Raw genomic sequence first — 21,704 nt, forward strand, 5'->3', positions numbered from 1 at the left:
ACTGAGATCTGTTCTCTTTAATATTTTGTTTTTTGTTATTGTCTCACTTCTTTTTATGAGAAGTTGGTGTCTGCTTGAAAGTCTCCTACTCGGGACTACCCATGAGTTGTGGTTTTAATACTTTCCCTGATAGAGCGCGCGAGGCCACCCGGCCAACAGTTTTCGCCGTTTCCGGCTTCAGGGCCCATATACTTTCCAAACCACCATATACATCGATCGGGTGACTTCACGAGCTCTATCAAGTTGGTGTGTGTGTGTTCCCTGCTACCAAATTTCGGTGCACCCGACTTACCATCCACCGATGCGGGTGCCTAATGACCACAATGAATCAGGGAGCTAGCTGTAAAGGAAAGGCAGCAAAATACAAACCCAACCAATAACATTCAAATACTGTTTAAATGACCACGGACAACTGGAAGTTTTTTAAAATGTTTATCTAAAGTTCAATATTTTCTTGCATGAGGTACAGTAAAATAAGGCAATCAATAACCAAGATAACGTAAATCACATAGGCAGAAAGAAATAATGACAGAGTAATCATCAAGGTACTAAATAAAATGTAACGAGAAAATACTATGTAAGTCAGTATTATCTAGACAGGGATAGACTAAGTGTGTGTGACTATAGAAGAGCTTATAATGAATAACACGCTTCACTTAAGGTGAAGGGGCCTTTGAATAACCTAGGCAACGAAGTTCTAGACCATATCAGAAAATGACACACTGCTATGCAAAATATGATTTCTAACAAATGAGAAGACATAGGAATAACTTTGCAAAATTATAAATGACTGTTCAATAGTTGCGGAAAGGCATGGAAATATAACATATGCAATGTTGAACTTTATTTAAGCAAAAGTTAGAAATTCAGAAGGTGCAAGAATTTCAAGAGGTTCAGAGTAATATTTACCTAGAAAAGGTGTGGAAACCAAACCCTGGCCACGGGTTAGTTAAGGACAGGAAACCCTCAAGGAAGGATACCCCTCAAAGGACAGCAGGTGCAGAATGGACACCCAGGACAGGACAGGATACCCTCGGAAAAAGGAATCAGAACAGGACCCTCAGGACAGGACGGCAAACCCTCAGGACAGGACGGCAAACCCTCAGGACAGGACCCTCTTCAGGATAGGACCGGAACCCACAGTTCGGAAGCAACGCCTGCGCTCCACCCGCTCTGCAGCTATCGATCAAGACCCCGATTGGGTCAGCGAACTCCCAGCTAAGTGCTTTGCCAGCACTTTAAGGTTCAGTAGAACCTTAGTCTATGGTCAAATTCGGACAGAGTGCTCCGCAGCGCTCTGTATCTTCAGTCACCTATTGAGTGCGTTGGGTCAGTGACAGGTCAGCTAAACCAGACAAGTCGGACGGTTCACTAGGTAAACCCAGGGTAGATATACAGTTTGGGGACAGTGTACCACCCCCCAATGTTGCAAAGTGTCAGAATCCCTCAATTTCGATTGGTCCTAAGGTAGGGTTTGGGTAACACACCAATCACAATACGCGAATTGAAGCCTTCATTAACATATTTGGGTACCGCCTAGCAGATTTGGGGTTCCCATGAGCTAACAGTAGCGCAATATAACAATGTATCACATAAGGAGCTACATTCGCTGTTCTCGCAGGGCAGAGGTGACTTTCTCAGGAGCATCTCGCCCATCACTGCCAGCTGGCTATGTTCCATCAGCCAAGGTCCCTCGTGCTGCCGAATGTCGCACAGGCGCAGAAGGGACCTCCAATATGGCTCTCCTCTCACTCAGACCCCCATTTCCCGCGGTACATGAAAAGTAAGCGAAAACAAATTAATACATAATAATGTCATTAGGAAAACACATCACAGGGTTTGTACTTTTAACTCATCATCAAGAAATAAACTTAATTGCATTAAATGTTAGCTACATTGACACGGACACAAGAGCAGTGGCACGAGCTGTACCACATGATAAGCACAGCTATGAATTACGCATGCGCATAACTTTCCCTCCACTTCTGCAGACGCGTCAGGACACGTGAGTGTGGCTGACGCATGCGCAGTAACTAAAATACAAGCGACGGCCATTTTTAAAAGGACACGGATTAATTCATTAGAAATACACATAGGCAAGCTTCGGGAACTTTACTTAAGCTAAATATAAACGTTAGTAAAACATACACGGGTTACCTTATTACACATAAATGAGGTTCTTGATTTCGGCAAGCCGCAAAATATGCGAAGCTTTGCTTCATCAATCCCCTCTTTGATGATATCTACTATCATCACAAATTATAATGGAACCAGATGCCAACTTTCTTTCACACTTTATAAAGTTCTATTTCTTCCAGCAACCGCTCTAACTTTTCTCTTTCAGTTTTAGCAGGGTGAGAAGTTTTCACCTTTTTGTATATCTGATCATTCACTTCCTCTAATTCAATCTCATCCACACTTCGTTTCACTCCTCTTGCATTTACCTCGTGCTTTTTGGTGCGCTTGCGGTATTTACAGCATAAGAAAATGGAAAGTATAATAAGACCTATAATACCAATTGGCATCAGAATTTTGAATAATAAGCTTTTACCTATGCTAGCAAGCCAATGACCTACATTTGAGAGACCATCTACCAGTCTCTTCCAGGCACTATCAACCTCGAGTGGTTTGAGTTCCTTTGCCAAATTAGTAATGTTTTTCACATATCTTTTGATCTGTACACTTTTATCCGGAATATAAGTGCAACAATGTTGCGCCTTCAACATCCGGCAGACTCCGCCCTCTTTCGCTAATAAGGTGTCAAGAGCAAGTCGATTCTGTAAAACCATTGATCTGATCGCAACCATTTCGGTATTGACCAGCAGAAATCCATGAGCTGTTTCAGTAGACAGCACATCTACTATAGTAGACAATTTGCAAATTCTGTGAGTGTTCAGAACCACTCCCACTCCAGGTATCAGTGCACTGAAAATACTACCCATAATTTCACCTATACTTTCTCTTTTACTACGCACTAAGCCATTAGTATCTTCATTGCTTCCAGCTTTTCCATTCACATGGTATATTTTCGGGAAAACAATGCCAAAGTAGCAGCTTCCATACCAGTGATCCGGCAATTTGAAATAAGCCTTGTCCCCACAAATATAATAAATTCCAGGAAACACAGGCTCTGACCCATTTTTGAAACCCCAACCTCCAATTACCTTGTAATTATGTTCGCATTCACTGGAACCAATGAAAACATTATTATAATAGCTAGTCTTCTCGCGGTGAAGACATAGCTTGCCTTTCTTTTCAAAATCCAGCAACAGAGCAGGACCCGCTCCACCAGATGAGGTGCCTTCCATGTTTTCTGCCCACTTTGGCTTTTTCTGACTTTCGTCATTAGCCTTCTTCTGAATTTTAATTCTCCTTTTCTCTGCCATGTTCAGGAACATCTTTTCCTGCTCACGCAAAGAACAAGTCAAGTTATCTCTGTGTGCGTCTGCTATGTCAATGTTCCCTATAGTCAGAAAGTAGTCTCCCATATATCTTATGGTGTCAGTTTTGGTATGTACAGGATTCAAGTTCCCACGTATAGGAAGTTCAGAAAAGATCACGTCATTGTTAGAATAATAATACTGTAACGGTCCCCTTTTGTAAAATAAACTAGCTAAAATGCTACAGGAAATTCCATATGTTAATGGCAGATGATGGTATGTCACACCTTCAGCCACCGAAGTAGGTAGCTTCATGCAGACATAGCAATCTTCAATTTCCATAGTTTCTACATAGTGTATTAACAAGTTTGCGAAAACATTCAAATGTGTCCTGTTTTTCATTCCATGGTAATGTAGTCCTTTCTCATCTGATGCTTCTAAGTCTCGTTTAGTTTGTCTCAATGCTCTCTCATGTCTTTCTACACTCTGTGTTGTCATCTCCTCATTGTCAGTATTTACAACTTCAGTAGGGACAATGTTAGTATCTTTACTTACAGCAAAGGGAATGAAAATTGTTAATCCTATCCAGATAACTATCAGCACTACTACACTACATATACACACCTTGCAACACGTCTTAAAACGGCTGCAACTAGGTCTACCATTCACTGTTGAATCAGACATTTTAGCTCAGTAGGAGTGTTCTCACCCCTCTTTTTTTACTTTTTACACAACTAGCTTACTTTGTGCAAATTCACGGTGGCTCGTCTTCCTCTTCAGCTGAGTACTCTGGGACAGGTTCTCCGTCGCTCACGTCAGTTATATCAAGATCTTCAAGTTCTTCCAAAACCAGTGTCCATTCAGGAGACTTGTACTTTTTGTTTTGCCTTTTTATTCGCTCACTCCTTCTTTTGGAAGAGTCTTCTTCTTGTTCTGCTATTCGAGCACTTCTTCTTGCTTCTGCACGTTTTTCTTCCACTGTCTTTATCCTTAGTCTCAGTCTTTTTACAAACCTAGGCTCAAGGTTGTTTCTTTTCTTTAGTCTCTTAGTCGGTACTTTGACTTCACTTTCTTTTCTTATTCTCTTGTTCTCTTTATCTTGTGGTAATTCTTCTCCACTTTCTTCTTCTACTTCCCTTATCTGACTAGTTCCAGGGCTAGCATCAAATTCTTCTGCCTGGTTGCTAATCTGGCCTTGTTCAGGAATATTTTGTTTTTGGCTTTCAATTGTCTCTGTTTCTGTTTCTGTTTCTGTTTCCTGAACCCGTTTTTCTAACCCTATCTGATCCTGTTCAAGCACTTCGATCTCTTTATTTTCTTCTGCTCGAACTATTACTCTATGTCTAGTCTGTCCCTTATCCACATCAGGAGTTAATGGAGGAGTATCAAACACTTGTTCTGTATCCTGCACGTGTTCAGTATCGGGCACTTGTTCAGTCTTATTCACTTGTTCTGTATCAATCACGTGCTCTGTCCCTGTCTGACCTTCTCCTTCCTCAGTTTTGATTTGAATCTAATCGGCTGAGGATCTTCGCCTGTGCCTTGCTTTTCCTGACTAGTCCACTCTCTACCTTCACTAAGTCGTTCTCTTGTTCTGATAGGATCTTCGGTCAGATCAATCATCGGTATCCATTCTTCTGGCCATATGCTTGGCAGCTCGTCTTCAGCTACTCCTGGCTCAGTTTCCTGGACCTCTTCAGCAGGCTGGTTTCTTGGCAGTTCGCAGTCAACTACTCCTGGGCCAACGTCTGCTGTTCCTGCAACCTGACTGGTGCTGGGCTGCTCGTTGTCAGTTGCTACTGGTCTGGCTCCTTCAGGGTCCTCTGCTGGTTGCCCTGGTTCTTCAAATCCTTTGTCTGGCAATACCTTCTGAGTGTGTCCGGCGTGGATCCACTGGGGAACACCTGCGACTTTCACTGCAGTGGTTGTCACCAGGATTACTTGGCGTTTCTTTCCCCACCTTGGTGCCAGACAGCTTGATCGAGTGTGCTTCTTTATTTTGACCCAGTCTCCTGGAACCAAGTTGTGGAGAGGAGTCGTTGGATTAAGGATGCCGTCGTCTCCAATCTGGCGAGAGATAGAACGCACTTGGTCACCCAATCTTCTGCAGTATTCAAGCACCAAATCATCAGTAATACTCAACAGTTTGCTTCCTGGCACCCATGCCTGTCTCATCACTCTTCCCATAATGATTTCATGGGGACTTAGGCCTGTCTTGCGGTCTGGAACACTTCTCAGTCCCATCAGGACCAGGGGCAGGGCCTTCACCCAGGTCATGCCAGTAGCATCTGTCAGTTTTGCTAGTCTGTTTTTGATAGTTCCATTTACTTGTTCCACTATTCCAGAAGCCTCTGGGTGGTATGCACAATGGAGTTTCTGCCTTATTCCAAAGGCCTTACAAAGTTCAGCCAGTATGTCATTCTGGAAATGTCCACCCTTATCTGATTCAATAATGCATGGTATTCCGAACCTAGGTATCAGTTCTTTTAGTAAACACTTCGCTACTGTCAGTGCATCACTTTGAGGAGTAGGGTAAGCTTCTACCCATTTTGAAAACACGCAAACAATGACAAGGACATATCGTTTCCCTTCACAACGGGGCATGGTGATGAAATCAACCTGTATCTTTATAAAGGGACCCCCTGACCTCCCAATCTTGCTCAGTTCAACCATTGTCCTCTTGCCTGGGTTCATCTGTTGACATGACAGGCACCTCTGGCAGAGGGACTCTGCTACCTTCCTGAACTTTTTATTGTACCAAGTCTGTTGAAATACCAGAATCATGGCATCCCTACCTATGTGTGATCCTTCATGTATTAATCTTGCCATTGTGCCAAGCAAGTGTCGGGGTAACACAGGCATACCAGTTGGACCTATGATGACACCATCCACACGTCTCGGTCTACATCCATCCTCCTTCCATTTCTCTCTTTCTTGCCAAGTAGCCGACTCCTGCCACTCTCTCACCTCATCCCATGTAGGCACTTCCTCAAACACCTGAAGCTGGCAGCTGGTTCCTGGCCCCCCTCGTTTTGGATTTACAATATACCGATCTTTGGCACACCATTGAGCCACTCGATCAGCATAATCGTTTCCCAGAGATACTCTGTCCATGCTCCTTTGATGAGCAGTACATTTTACCACTGCCAGTTCTTTGGGTAACTGGATGGCCTCTAAAAGGTCATGAACAACTTTTGCATTCCGAATGGGAGTACCTGAGGAAGTCATGAATTCCCTTTGTAGCCATAATTGGCCAAAGTCATGCACAACGCCATAACAGTACTGACTGTCAGTATACACTGTTATGCGTAAGTCTTTCCCAATTTTGCAAGCCATTATCATGGCTATCAATTCGGCTACTTGTGCAGACTTGATGTTATATAGGTAACCTGCTTGTTCAATTTTTGTGAAAGACACTACTGCATAAGCAGCACTCAAGCCTCCTAATTCATGTCTTAGACAGGAACCATCCACAAATAGTTCTTTATCATGCTCAGGCAATGGTACTTCTTTTATGTCAGGGCGTGGCTTGGTACTGAACTCTGTCAGATCAATACAATCATGTTCATCATCATCCCCACCTTCCATTTCCAAGGGGTCGGGGAGTAAGGTGGCAGGGTTCAGAATACCGCACCTAACAATGCTCACATTTGCTGCACCCACAAGAATCCTCTCGTATTTAGTCAGCCGACTAGGGGTGAGATACTGTGTTTTAGTTCTGGTCAATAGAATTACCACTCCATGTGAAACATACACGGTCACAGGATGTCCCATGACAATGGACTCACTCTGTTCCAAACTTGCACAGGTAGCAGCTACTGCTTTCAGACAGCCTGGTAACCCAGCAGCTACTGGGTCCAGTGTGGCAGAGAAATAGGCCACAGGCCTTCTGGTCGTGCCATGTTCTTGAGTCAGGACAGACAATGCGCAATTATCGCGAGTGTCACAGAATAGGGCAAACTCTTTGGAATAATCTGGCATTCCCAACGCAGGGGCTGTACACAGACAGTTTTTCAATCTTGTGAAAGCCATTAGACTTTCATCGTCCCACTGCACAACATCTGGCATTCCTCTCGTGGTCATTTTTATCAAGGGCCTGGCTAAGGCTGCAAATCCCAGAATCCACTGCCTGCAGTACCCTAATTCACCCAGGAACATTCTGACTTCTTTTTGAGTACGGGGCAACTGCATTTTTTGAATTATTCTCACTCTTTCTGAAGTGACTTTTCTGACACCCTTTTCTATCTGATGTCCTAGATATTTCACTGATTTTGCACAGAACTGTAGTTTGTCAGGGGCCACTTTATGCCCTTTCTCACACAGGTGATTTAGGAGGGCAATGGTGTCAACTACACAGTCCCTGTGACTTTTAGACGCCAATAGAAGGTCGTCTATGTACTGCACTAATACAGAGTTCCCAGGTAAGATCAAAGTCTCTAGACATTTTTTCAAGATCTGATTAAAGATAGAGGGACTCTCTGTATACCCTTGAGGGACCCTGTTCCAACAATACACGTGACCCTCGAAAGCAAATGAGAAAAGAAATTTGCTGTCGGGGTGCAGGGGTATCGAAAAGAATGCATGACACAAATCAATCACAGTGAACCACTCAGCATCCCAAGGAATCTGGTACAGAATTACTGCAGGGTTCGGGACAATAGGGCAGCACGGAACTACAATTTTGTTAACCTTTCTCAGGTCCTGCACTACCCTATACTTGCCACTAGGCTTTTTTATGCCCATAATCGGTGAGTTGCATGGGCTGCTCATCACTTCCTGTATGATGTTTCCTTCCAATAATTTTTGTATTTCCAGAGTGACACCTGCTTTTACTTCAGCATTCATTCGGTAGGGCCTAGTGTTAGGATATACTGCATTGTCCTTGATGGCTATTTGTATGGGGTCCACATCTTTCATCAACCCCACATCCTTTCCAGTGAAATCCCACACCTCTGGCTTTACGGCTTCCTGTAGTTCTTGGGGCAAGTCCTGCAGGGTCAATCTTTTAATTTCTGAGTCAGGTCTAAGCAACAATAATTTATAAATGCCGTCTTCATCTGGGGTCTGTATTTCAACACCTTTTGGTGTGCAAAAGATGGTACAGTTCATTTTGCACAGCAAATCACGTCCCAGTAAATTTACTGGACTGGTGTCACAGACGACAAATCTATGCATCTGTTTAAAATTTCCAATTGAAATCTCCATTGGTTCGGTAACAGGAGTACTAATCAATTGATTAGATACACCTACTACTTGGATATTTTCTCCCGAGAGGGGTAGGTTTGGAACGTCCACTGTTCTTACAGTAGAACGGGTAGCGCCAGTGTCCAACAGAAAGGTGACATCATTTCCGTCAACTTTTCCTTCAATATATGGTCCAGACTGGTCTACCGGCAAGGAAGCGCCAAGTACGCACTCCTCGTCCTCCCCTCTCAGGCCCCGTCAGTCCTGATCATTACAAAGGAAGGTATCATTCAGCAGATACTGCGAAGTTGCTGTATTTCTGTTCTCCCCGCTTTCCCAAACCTCTATCTCTTCATTTTCTGCCTGTCTTCCCCTGTATACCTGTTTGGGTGCTCGAGGCACCTGAACTGTTTTTACCTGGGGTTGAGTCTTTCTTGGTCTTTCTTTCTGCGTCTGTGGAATTAAATCAGGAGTTTTCTCATTAACATCGACTAATTGGGGACACTCGTTTCGCCAGTGTCCAATTTCGCCGCACTGATGGCAGGGAAATTTTTTCATAGCCTCTTCCCTGCTAAATTTGGGCCGGGGCTTTCCTCCACCCCCTCCCCCAGGACTTTTGTTCTCAGCATTTTTAACCAAGTTACTCAATTGTTTTTCCTGTTGTTCTGCGAGCTTCACCTGAGCCCACATAACCTTCTCCTTAAGTGCCTTTTTCTTTTCTGCCATCTCGTCCTCGCAGTACTTAGCGTACCGCAGGACCTCATCCATTTTCTTAGTATGCCAACAGATTTTATTGTCTTTTATCCACTGACAAATTTCAGGTCTTAAACCATTTACAAACCTGTAAATAAAGTGCGTCATATCCTTCAGGTCGATGTTGTCAATACCACTGTATGTTTTAAATACCTGCAATAACCTCTCATAAAAAGAGTGCACTGTCTCGTCCCTTTCCTGTGTTGTTCTATCTATTTTTGTCCAATCAGTTTCCTTAGCGGGCACCTTTTCTTTCAAGTGCTGAATTACCATGCTCATATTTTCGCATGACTTCTTTTGATGGCTCCCCTGTTTCCTTGTTTCTGGGATACTCTTCACTGGGCCAATCTATGTTTATTTTACACTGGGTCCATAAATCTACTGGAACCACAATGTCGAAAAACCCATCCAGGTCTTTCCACAGACATTTCTGTACCTTCACGAACCTCTCCACCTGCCGGTACCAGTCAACTGGTTTCTCTCGTAACTTTGGAAAATCGTTCGTGAAGGATACAATATCCTGCCTAGACCAGGGGACATGCACATATTTCCCCCCTGGAACTTCGCGCATGGGGCATAACTGCTCAGGTTTTTCTACCTCTCTTAAAGCAAACTCGGGAGTCACTTGTCGGGAGCGAACCTCTTCCCTCTTTTTCGCCCACCTGCTTCTCCATTTTTCCACATCTCCCCATTTCTGCAGTACCCCCATTAATTCTTTAATCTGCAACTTCTTCCCTGCCACATTCAGGTGTTCTATATCTTTGTCTGAGAAGTCTGCTCTGTACGGTTTCTGTAAGGGCTTGGATTTTGAGATATCTACCCCCATACTAACTGCTGTTTCGGTCAGTTTTTCATGGAGCACTCTGGTGTTCCTTGTAAAGCTTTTACATATGAACGACAATTCTTCCTCAGAGTAGGTATTCAATCGATCCAACCCCACATTTCCTGCCATTAATTCTTCTATTTCAACCCTCAGTTTGTAGAGGTCTAAAGGCTTTGTTTGCGGAGTTTGCTTTTCTAATTCACGACTCCAACTCTCAATTTCATCCGGAGTTACCAGAGAGACATTCCTAGTACCTGTTGCTGTCTCTAATTTAATTTCCTTTGTATTAAAAGGGTTATACCTCTGCTGTATTCCCTTTCCAGTCTGTTTGTTTGGCAATTCCAAGAATGCAACTTCAGACTCGCACTCACTGGACTGATCATCTATGATGATTGGTTCCTGTCTCGGGGTTGCTATGACTGGGGTCATGACTGGAGTAATCGGATTTCCCTGACCATTTCCGTATAACGGGACCACCGGTCCAATAGTTACTGGAATAGTCAATGCCTCAGGACTGGTATTTATCTGAGAAATTTTCTGAATTATTTCTGTTCTTTGTCTAGCTAGAGCCTCTTGCTCCTTTTCCACTAGTACCCTTCTTAGAGTTGTGTCATGTAATATCTGTGGGGTCAATGGAGGAGTAAAACTCGGGGCAGTAGGATGCGTTTCACTTGGTCCTCCCCCATAATTTGGTTTCGGGAATAAAGTTCCAGTATTAAAGGACCTGCGCTCTTCCCTATATGGAGGTTGAACAAAAGGCAGTCCTGAATTCGAGGGTTTCTCTTCGCTTTCATACAAGGGTCTGGGAAAAAAGGTTTTCGTACGTGAATATTTTTCTTCCTGACTTGCGGGCACTTTGGGATATATGTCCCTTGTTTCCGTCAGTTCGGGTTTTTCAGGATAGGGCAGTACTTGACCACCCCCTCCCAGTCCCAGGGACCTGTCTTCTTCCTTTAGGAAGTGGCGTCGGGGAACATCTCCTACACTGGAAGGTCGGGTTCCCTCATTGTAAGGTGGCGGACTTCTGGTACAGATGTCATCTATTAATTCATCATCTGAATCCCCCAGGGCCCCCCAATGCTTACATTTTTCAGTACTTTTCTCACCCGCTCCAGTGTTATGACATGCCGGCATCATGGGAAACAGACCCTCAACAATCATGCTCTGCCTCCACTGTTTCATCCTTTTATCCCTGGACTCCTGTTTCTGCCTGGGGTACCACTTGGTCAAACCCTTGTCCATTCGGGGTCTTTCTCTTTCAAAAGCCTCAATCTCCCATTCCTCTAATGCCTCATACTGCGTTAGTCTTGGTCTGGGATGCAGTTCATTCATTCGGGTTCTTAAATTAAATAAGATCCTACCATTGAAAGTACCATCTAACGGAAACGCCAATACTCCGTCATCTTTTGTGTACTTCACCCAATTCTCCAGCCACACACAGGTATTGTACCCTCGGTCAAACATCATGAATGAGGCAGGAGTATTGGGTGCTGGGACAAGAACACCTTCCCTAGATTTAATCGGTTTGTCCGTTTTAAAATAATTTTTCACCTTATTTACAAGGGACATTTTTCTCTTGGTTCCGTACATAATATCGTATCTGTTAGCCTTCCACTGATCCCTTTCAAACCCTAGATGCCTTGGATCAGGTCGAGTCTCTGTAGTCCGCGAGTGCCACATACGACTTCTGCGCTAACTTTGTTTACAAACTACCTCCAATCAGAATGCGCTTCAGAAAATTCGTGCAACCAATGGGTGCGCGACACAAAATAAGCTCCGCCAATGGGTGCGCGGCCCCTTCGTGAGACAGTTCCCACGCTCCGGCGCTCACCCCTCCTTTACAATTTTCAGCTCCGCTACCCGCCCGCTGCTTCTACCAATCCCAGCGCGGCACAGAGTGACGTCAGAGGCGCTTCGCGACTGACTCCCTCCCTTCACAAGGTAACGGAAACTTTCTTTCTTTTAAAGTGCTCAGTGCTTGGTTATTTTACAACAAATACACATTCGCCACAGTGCTCAAGTGTCTAGACAGAGAAAGAATTCTATTACTGCAAGTAAACTACTTCCATTTACTTTTCACTCGCTGCGGGCAGATCTCTTCCGCCTACCCTTCACTCTAGCATCGATGAACCTGTTATTCCCCTAAACTCATCCACTTCTTTCCGGGATATGTTCCGAGTTTAAGGTTTCTCAGCGGACCCCTCTGCTTTCACGCTAGCTCCGAGGAACCTGCTACTCTTCCGATGTGACCCTTACTAGGTTACGCCACTATGGGAATTTTGCCAATGAACCCCGTTACTGTCATTTATTCACACATGTATTCAGAAAACCCTAGTTAGTGCTTCCCGGTTATCCTAACCTGCACCTAACTTTCCTCGAACCTGTGACCTCAGGACAATGGATTCTATTCACCACTTGCCCTTTCAATTCCCCGGGGAGTTCGGACAACACTTAACTAAACGATTGACAATTGCATGGATTAGTACATATAACAATATAAGAACAAGAAAAATAACAATACAGCAATTCATGAATTTCAGCAGCGTATTCACAAGAGAGTGATCAGTTCCCTCAGAACAGCCGCTCTTATAGCAGCATTAATATAATAGCAGCTTCCGACTTAACTAGTCCAACTAATCCTGCCTAACCTTTAGCTAGTCCCTAACCATCCTCTAGCTACCAGAAAACTGATAGAGCGCGCGAGGCCACCCGGCCAACAGTTTTCGCCGTTTCCGGCTTCAGGGCCCATATACTTTCCAAACCACCATATACATCGATCGGGTGACTTCACGAGCTCTATCAAGTTGGTGTGTGTGTGTTCCCTGCTACCAAATTTCGGTGCACCCGACTTACCATCCACCGATGCGGGTGCCTAATGACCACAATGAATCAGGGAGCTAGCTGTAAAGGAAAGGCAGCAAAATACAAACCCAACCAATAACATTCAAATACTGTTTAAATGACCACGGACAACTGGAAGTTTTTTAAAATGTTTATCTAAAGTTCAATATTTTCTTGCATGAGGTACAGTAAAATAAGGCAATCAATAACCAAGATAACGTAAATCACATAGGCAGAAAGAAATAATGACAGAGTAATCATCAAGGTACTAAATAAAATGTAACGAGAAAATACTATGTAAGTCAGTATTATCTAGACAGGGATAGACTAAGTGTGTGTGACTATAGAAGAGCTTATAATGAATAACACGCTTCACTTAAGGTGAAGGGGCCTTTGAATAACCTAGGCAACGAAGTTCTAGACCATATCAGAAAATGACACACTGCTATGCAAAATATGATTTCTAACAAATGAGAAGACATAGGAATAACTTTGCAAAATTATAAATGACTGTTCAATAGTTGCGGAAAGGCATGGAAATATAACATATGCAATGTTGAACTTTATTTAAGCAAAAGTTAGAAATTCAGAAGGTGCAAGAATTTCAAGAGGTTCAGAGTAATATTTACCTAGAAAAGGTGTGGAAACCAAACCCTGGCCACGGGTTAGTTAAGGACAGGAAACCCTCAAGGAAGGATACCCCTCAAAGGACAGCAGGTGCAGAATGGACACCCAGGACAGGACAGGATACCCTCGGAAAAAGGAATCAGAACAGGACCCTCAGGACAGGACGGCAAACCCTCAGGACAGGACGGCAAACCCTCAGGACAGGACCCTCTTCAGGATAGGACCGGAACCCACAGTTCGGAAGCAACGCCTGCGCTCCACCCGCTCTGCAGCTATCGATCAAGACCCCGATTGGGTCAGCGAACTCCCAGCTAAGTGCTTTGCCAGCACTTTAAGGTTCAGTAGAACCTTAGTCTATGGTCAAATTCGGACAGAGTGCTCCGCAGCGCTCTGTATCTTCAGTCACCTATTGAGTGCGTTGGGTCAGTGACAGGTCAGCTAAACCAGACAAGTCGGACGGTTCACTAGGTAAACCCAGGGTAGATATACAGTTTGGGGACAGTGTACCACCCCCCAATGTTGCAAAGTGTCAGAATCCCTCAATTTCGATTGGTCCTAAGGTAGGGTTTGGGTAACACACCAATCACAATACGCGAATTGAAGCCTTCATTAACATATTTGGGTACCGCCTAGCAGATTTGGGGTTCCCATGAGCTAACAGTAGCGCAATATAACAATGTATCACATAAGGAGCTACATTCGCTGTTCTCGCAGGGCAGAGGTGACTTTCTCAGGAGCATCTCGCCCATCACTGCCAGCTGGCTATGTTCCATCAGCCAAGGTCCCTCGTGCTGCCGAATGTCGCACAGGCGCAGAAGGGACCTCCAATATGGCTCTCCTCTCACTCAGACCCCCATTTCCCGCGGTACATGAAAAGTAAGCGAAAACAAATTAATACATAATAATGTCATTAGGAAAACACATCACAGGGTTTGTACTTTTAACTCATCATCAAGAAATAAACTTAATTGCATTAAATGTTAGCTACATTGACACGGACACAAGAGCAGTGGCACGAGCTGTACCACATGATAAGCACAGCTATGAATTACGCATGCGCATAACTTTCCCTCCACTTCTGCAGACGCGTCAGGACACGTGAGTGTGGCTGACGCATGCGCAGTAACTAAAATACAAGCGACGGCCATTTTTAAAAGGACACGGATTAATTCATTAGAAATACACATAGGCAAGCTTCGGGAACTTTACTTAAGCTAAATATAAACGTTAGTAAAACATACACGGGTTACCTTATTACACATAAATGAGGTTCTTGATTTCGGCAAGCCGCAAAATATGCGAAGCTTTGCTTCATCATCCCAACCAAACTCTCCCACTCTCACTGCTGCTGCTTCCCCTTTAATATTTGCCAGTATTATCGCTGATACTTGGGAATAATTACCTAGTAATTTCATCCCTAAGTTCAGAGCAGGCTCTGCTCCGTACTCATTTTGTATTTGTTTTAATACCTCTGGTACTACTGCTAATGGCAGGAAACCATGATTTCTAGTATATATGGCAGCAAAAACTATACCCCAAAAGGTACAGGCACAGATGTAGGTAAACCGATTTTACAGATTCTAAAATACCGAATTTTACCGAAACGGTATTTTAAAATCGGTAAATGGTATGTAGATAAAAAATCGGTAAAAAATACCGATTCGGTAAAAATCGGTATCGGACATTCGGAAAATACCGATTCTGTATTTACCGAATCTGTATTTACCGATTCTGTATTTAACGAATCTGTATTTACCGATTCGGAATCCTCCATGCATTCCTATGGGCCTTTCGCCGCATAGGAATGCATTGGAAATACCGAATCGGTAAATACCGATTCGGTAAATACAGAATCGGAAATCAAACAAAATTGATACCTTGGCAGGCAGCCAATCAGGTGCTACCAACCTCCCCCTCCCTCCCAGGAAGTGGCTGCACAGGCAGCTGCAACTAATTAGAAGCTCCTGGAAAGGCAGTTGGAGCAGAGCCGAGTCACTGAGCAGCAGGAAGGGTTTGGTGCACTTTTAAAAGTGTAAAATGGCAAGCAGCAAGGAAAAAGAGCAGCCTGAGAGGAAGAGGAAATTCAAACTCAGTAGCATAGAGTTGCAGGTCCTTGTTGAGGAGGTGGTACAGGTGCACCACAAACTGTTTGGCAGGCAGTCCCTCACTGTGGCAGAATCTGCCAAAAGAAAAATCTGGCTGGACATTTTGGACAAAGTAAATGCAGTTGGGGTGACCACCAGAGACACAGAGGACCTGAAAAAAAGATTTTATGACCTCAGGAGCCAAACCAAAAAGAAAATGGCTGAACATTACAAGCAGGCATCCAAAACTGGTGGAGGCAAGAACCCAGCACCCCCCCTTACTGACCTGGAGAAGATGGTGTCCTCAACCCCCTGTCGTACTATTTAAAGCGCTGACTACAAGCGCTCTGGTCAGTTACACGCACACTCCTGAGGCGGTAGCCGGGAGGTTTTTAAAATTTTCTTTTTTTACTTGTTTCTGCTAACTATTGATCTTAACAACTTACCACACGCTAGCAAAACGCCAGGGCACTCACACAGAGCACAGTGAGTAGCGGATCTATCGCTCGCTCGCAGGCCACATTTTTCCTCTGAAAACGCCAAAGCCGGCGAGGACTGAGGCCACGCCCCCTGCAGGCCACGCCCCCTGTCGTACTATTTAAAGCGCTGACTACAAGCGCTCTGGTCAGTTACACGCACACTCCTGAGGCGGAAGCCGGGAGGTTTTTAAAATTGTCTTTTTTACTTGTTTCTGCTAACTATTGATCTTAACAACTTACCACACGCTAGCAAAACGCCAGGGCACTCACATAGAGCACAGTGAGTAGCGGATCTATCGCTCGCTCGCAGGCCACATTTTTCCTCTGAAAACGCCAAAGCCGGCGAGGACTGAGGCCACGCCCCCTGTCGTACTATTTAAAGCGCTGACTACAAGCGCTCTGGTCAGTTACACGCACACTCCTGAGGCGGAAGCCGGGAGGTTTTTAAAATTGTCTTTTTTACTTGTTTCTGCTAACTATTGATCTTAACAACTTACCACACGCTAGCAAAACGCCAGGGCACTCACATAGAGCACAGTGAGTAGCGGATCTATCGCTCGCTCGCAGGCCACATTTTTCATCTGAAAACGCCAAAGCCGGCGAGGACTGAGGCCACGCCCCCTGCAGGCCACACCCCCTTCCCCCTACATTATGTGCTGTCAACGGAAGCGCAGCGCACGCAGCGGGAGCGCCGTTTAAGCGCCGAAGGCGCGCCTAAGGCAAGCCCGTCTGAGCCCGTCCGCGGCAGTCCGGGGCCCGGGGTCAGAACCCCTGGTCAAACTTACTCCTATTCTTCCTCTGACTTGCTGCAACTCAGACCTCCTGACAGCTCGGGGCCAGCCCTACCTGCGCACGTACTTAAGCGCGCTGCAACTTATGGAATTCTGAACCCCAAATATGCGGTTAATAAATCCACGTACCCTAACCCCGTATCTTCTTCTCCTCCCTTACCTGACCCAGAGATTACTCTCAAATGTTATTATCTAAACACCAGATCCATGGTCAAACATCACATGGACATATTTCTCCAACTTCAGGCCGAGCAACCCGACCTCTTACTCCTCACTGAGACCTGGCTCAATGCAGACTCCTTACCTTATATTTTGGCAGCAGTTCCTTCTGACTATTATATTCTTAATGTTAACAGACCTGCCGACAAAAGGGGTGGGGGTGTTGCAGCAATCATTCACAATACACATAAATTCTCTCTTTTACCGTCTTTTGATCTCATTGGATCTGAGGATATGATCTTTAAAATGGACACCAACAGCGGATCACTTCTTATGATCCTCATTTACCGTCCCCCTCAAAACATGCCCACCTTTGTGGCATCCTTAGTAGAACATCTAGCTCCTTTAATAATTAATCATGAAAAAATCGTGCTGTTGGGCGACTTCAATCTCTGGCTGAACTCCACTGAGTTGGATACTCAGGCCGCTGCACTGAAAGAGTCCCTATTGGATATGAATCTGACCCAACAAATACACCTACCCACTCATGAAAAAGGGCATAGCCTTGATCAAATTTGGTCACAGAACATTCCTTTGGCTATTAATTCCATCACCCCTTGTATTTGGTCGGACCACTTCCTGATTCATTTTACTATCATAATTGCAAAAAATCAAAAACAGCCTTTTCAAAAAGGAGGGAAAGTTAGGATATGGAAAAACGTTGACATTTCCGCCTTTATTGACACACTTACTTCATCCCTCCCCCCGTTAGATCAGAATATTGATGGGACTGAAGAAGCCTTTTCCAACTGGCTACTTCAGGCTGCTGATATACATGCTCCTTGCTCTAATTTTCCCCGCTCCCGTTCCAACGATGCTCACAGGTGGTTTACACCCCACCTCAAAGCCTTAAAACTTGAAGTTCGTCAAAAGGAGCGGAAATGGCGAACAGCATATTCTGAATTAGACAAAGCCAATTACTGTAGGGCCCGAAAGGAATATCAGAAAACTATCCAAAAACATAAAACTGATTACTTCTCGGCAAAAATCCTTAATTCCCGCAATAAATCAAAAGAACTGTTTAACATCGTGGAAAGTCTCAGTGGTAGTGACAGGACTTCTCAACCTGTGGCCCCTACCCAGGATCTCTGCAATTCCCTGAATTCTTTCTTCTTTAACAAAATTCGTACCATAAAACAAAGCATCCTCATCACTCCGCCTCCCTCCCCTCTGGCGGATACCTATTACAACCCATCTACCCTGGAATCTTTTCCCCTCATTGATGGTGCCATCCTATCTAAACTCTTTGCCAGGGTTAAATCAGGCTCACCTGACGATATCTGCCCCCCTCACATTTTGAGGGAGGTGGGAACTACCATTCCTGAGGGTATGCTTTCCATGCTGAACGGATCCCTCTCACAGGGCAAAGTCCCTAACAACCTTAAAAAAGCTCTCCTCATTCCCTTGCTAAAAAAAGTCGGAGCTGATCCGTTGGACCCTCTTAACTATAGGCCTATATCATTGCTGCCTTACTGTGCCAAACTTCTGGAAGTTCACGTCTGTGACAGTATCTCCAAATTTGTTGAAGACTCAGAGTACCTCGCACCCAATCAGGCGGGTTTCCGCCCTTGTCACTCCACTGAGGCGGTCATCCTCGCGGTGCAGAATACCCTGAGGCGGAATGCTGATAGGAGGACCCACCAGGCTCTCGTACTACTGGACCTTTCGGCGGCGTTCGACACGGTTGACTATGCCATCTTGGTCAACCGTGTCGAACAAGCGGGTCTCAGGGGCCCCGCATTGAGCTGGATTCGCTCTTTCATTACAGGCCGCACTCAATCTGTTAGATAGGGTTCTTTGACAGCTCCCACTACACCTACCACCTGTGGAGTGCCTCAGGGCTCGTCATTATCACCTTTGCTTTTTAATTTATATCTACGCCCTCTTCTGTATTCTCTCAGGGAAGCGAACGTTACCATCTTCAATTACGCAGATGATTTGCAGCTCATCTTTCCTTTAAACACCAAGGACTCAGTGAAAGATTTTCAAAACACCATGTCTCACATCCTGAGTTGGATGAGCTGCAATCATTTGAAACTTAACCCAGGCAAGACTGAATTGGTCTTGCCTGGGAAGAGTGTACTTAGCTGGAACCCTAGCTTCTGGCCATCTAGCATGGGAGTTCCTCCGCCCAAGTCATCTTCAGTTAAGAGCTTAGGGATTTTTATCAGCGAGGATCTCTCCCTGAAAAGACAGGTAGGCGCAGTTGTGTCATCCTGCTTTTTTCAACTGAAGAAAATTAAGAAAATTGCCTGTTTTTTCTCCTCGGCTGCCCTGACTCAGATTGTCATTTCTCTGGTCTGTCCAGACTAGATTTTTCCAATAGCCTCTACCTCGAGCTCCCAGCTGGAGAGCTAAAACGCCTCCAGTTGGTTCAAAACCAAGCAGCTAGACTTATTCTGAACCTATCTAAAAGGCAGTCTGTCAGATTAGGGCTAAAACAGCTACATTGGCTGCCCATTGAGCAACGAGTAGCCTTCAAAACTGGGTGCATTCTTTTTAAATCTGTGCATGACTCGGGTCCTCAGTTTATCAGAGATCTATTCAACAGATATAACCCTTCCCGTCATCTCCGATCTGCTTACAAATCCCTTCTGACCATTCCCTCTTATAAGAGGAAGCGTCTTGGAGGCTGCTGCTTTGACCTCCTGGCAGCACCTTCTGGAACTCCCTTCCTCCCCAATTAAAACTGAGCGACAACATCTTGAGTTTCAGACGCTCCCTTAAAACCTGGCTTTTTTCCCAGGCTTATTGTTGAGCCGCCCCTTTTCTGTCTCTAACCGGTGTGCTGTGTTTCTTCTATAGCGCCATGAAGCCCCTGGGCGTGCGAGCGCTTAATAAATCTATATTAACATTAACATATTAACATTAACCGGATAGCGTCTGCGGACTGGGAGAAGTAGACAGCTCAGCCAGAGCTGCAACAAAAAAAGGTAAGAGACATGCACAGCATGCCCCCCATACCATCATCCTTACCTGTACCCTTTGTGGCCAGTGAACCCCAGTCCAGTACTGCTAGCACTATACAGGGCCAATTCATGATGCGATATGTAGTCAAGAGATGCAATAACATGTCATACAGCACAACAACCAACTAGTGAAGTAAATGACTGCATAGAGAATATAGCCAATGCGATACACATTTAATTGTAGTGACTGTGAGATAGTAGCGCTTAGCTAATGTACGCTCATATGTCCACAGGTGAAACGTCTTGCAGGCGCTCGTAGGAGACTGAAGACACACCACCTGAGAGGGAAGACAGTCAGGAAGAAGGTCTAACTACCCACACCGTACCACAGGACACAGGTGCATCAAGCAGCCATCCACCTGCACAAGACACAGAGATGCCTCAAGACTTCCTGGCGTCCCCTGACAAATCACAATCCCCTCTGTTGCTGTTATCCCCATAAATGCCAGCATCACAGCATGAGTCCACACTTGCATCTCAATCCAGCAGGAGGCATGTAGTGGCCCCACTCATAGGAATGGAGTCTGCAGCAGCTGACAGTGAGGGCGACGACACACACAACTTGCCTGCAGATGTCAGCATTGGTACAAGGCACTCCAGTGCAGGGGTGGCCCATAGTGGTGCAAGACGCCGCAGAGTCCAAGAGAGGCCAGCAGATGCACCAGTTGAGGGTCCAAGTGTGTTCCGTGGTCTGGAGGGGAGCATGGTCAGAATACAGAGGATGCAGTGAAGAGCCATCCAGGCATGCCAACGGCAAATGAGGTCCCTGAACAGCAACATTGGAGAAATAGGAAAGGGCATCAGTGAGCTGGTACAAGTCAACAAAGAGATGGCAGCAGGGATGCGCGTTATTGGCAACCCGGTGCAGCTGCTATGCACCAAACTAGACACTGATTTCGAGGCACGCCGCAGAGAAAGGCAGCGTGGTCATTGACTGACTAAAGCCATGAACCGCCTGGCCACTGCCACATCCCTGTCATGCAGGAGAAGCAATAACATGCAGGAGGCCATGACCCAAAACACCAATGAGGTCAATAGGAGCATGGTGTAGTACTGAAAATCCAAACTCGTGTAACCATTCAGACACAAGAATAAAACTTCATCGTATCACGACAAATTTAGTATCAAAAGACCGAGAATGGCGAGTACATTATGCACAAGCATTTTCGTCGCATTCGAAGGTTGCTTTCACCTCGAGATCGTCACTTGTACCCTGAATCCTTGGCTTCCATTTTGTATACGGCAGCCATTTTGTATGTTGCCCTTCACATAGGCTTAATCCAATGTCATAAGGACAAGCACTCCTTGATTGACTTTTTCGTGACCTGGGCAGGTTGAAACCATCGCCCCAGGCCAACCCGTTTGGTCAGTTCCTCTCCCAGTGGCCGGTCAAGATACCATCTCGGAGCACCCGGCCATAAAACCCTTTCATCACACACACACCCTGCCGAATCTTGCCCACACCTGGCCCCGCTCCTTTTTTCCTACTTGTTTTATGATGAGGACGTGCTCATTTTATTGGGGAAACACCGATATCTGATTGAAATACCGGAC

Source organism: Lissotriton helveticus, chromosome 3_2 (genome assembly GCF_964261635.1).
Source record: "Lissotriton helveticus chromosome 3_2, aLisHel1.1, whole genome shotgun sequence".
NCBI classification, from domain to species: domain Eukaryota; kingdom Metazoa; phylum Chordata; class Amphibia; order Caudata; family Salamandridae; genus Lissotriton; species Lissotriton helveticus.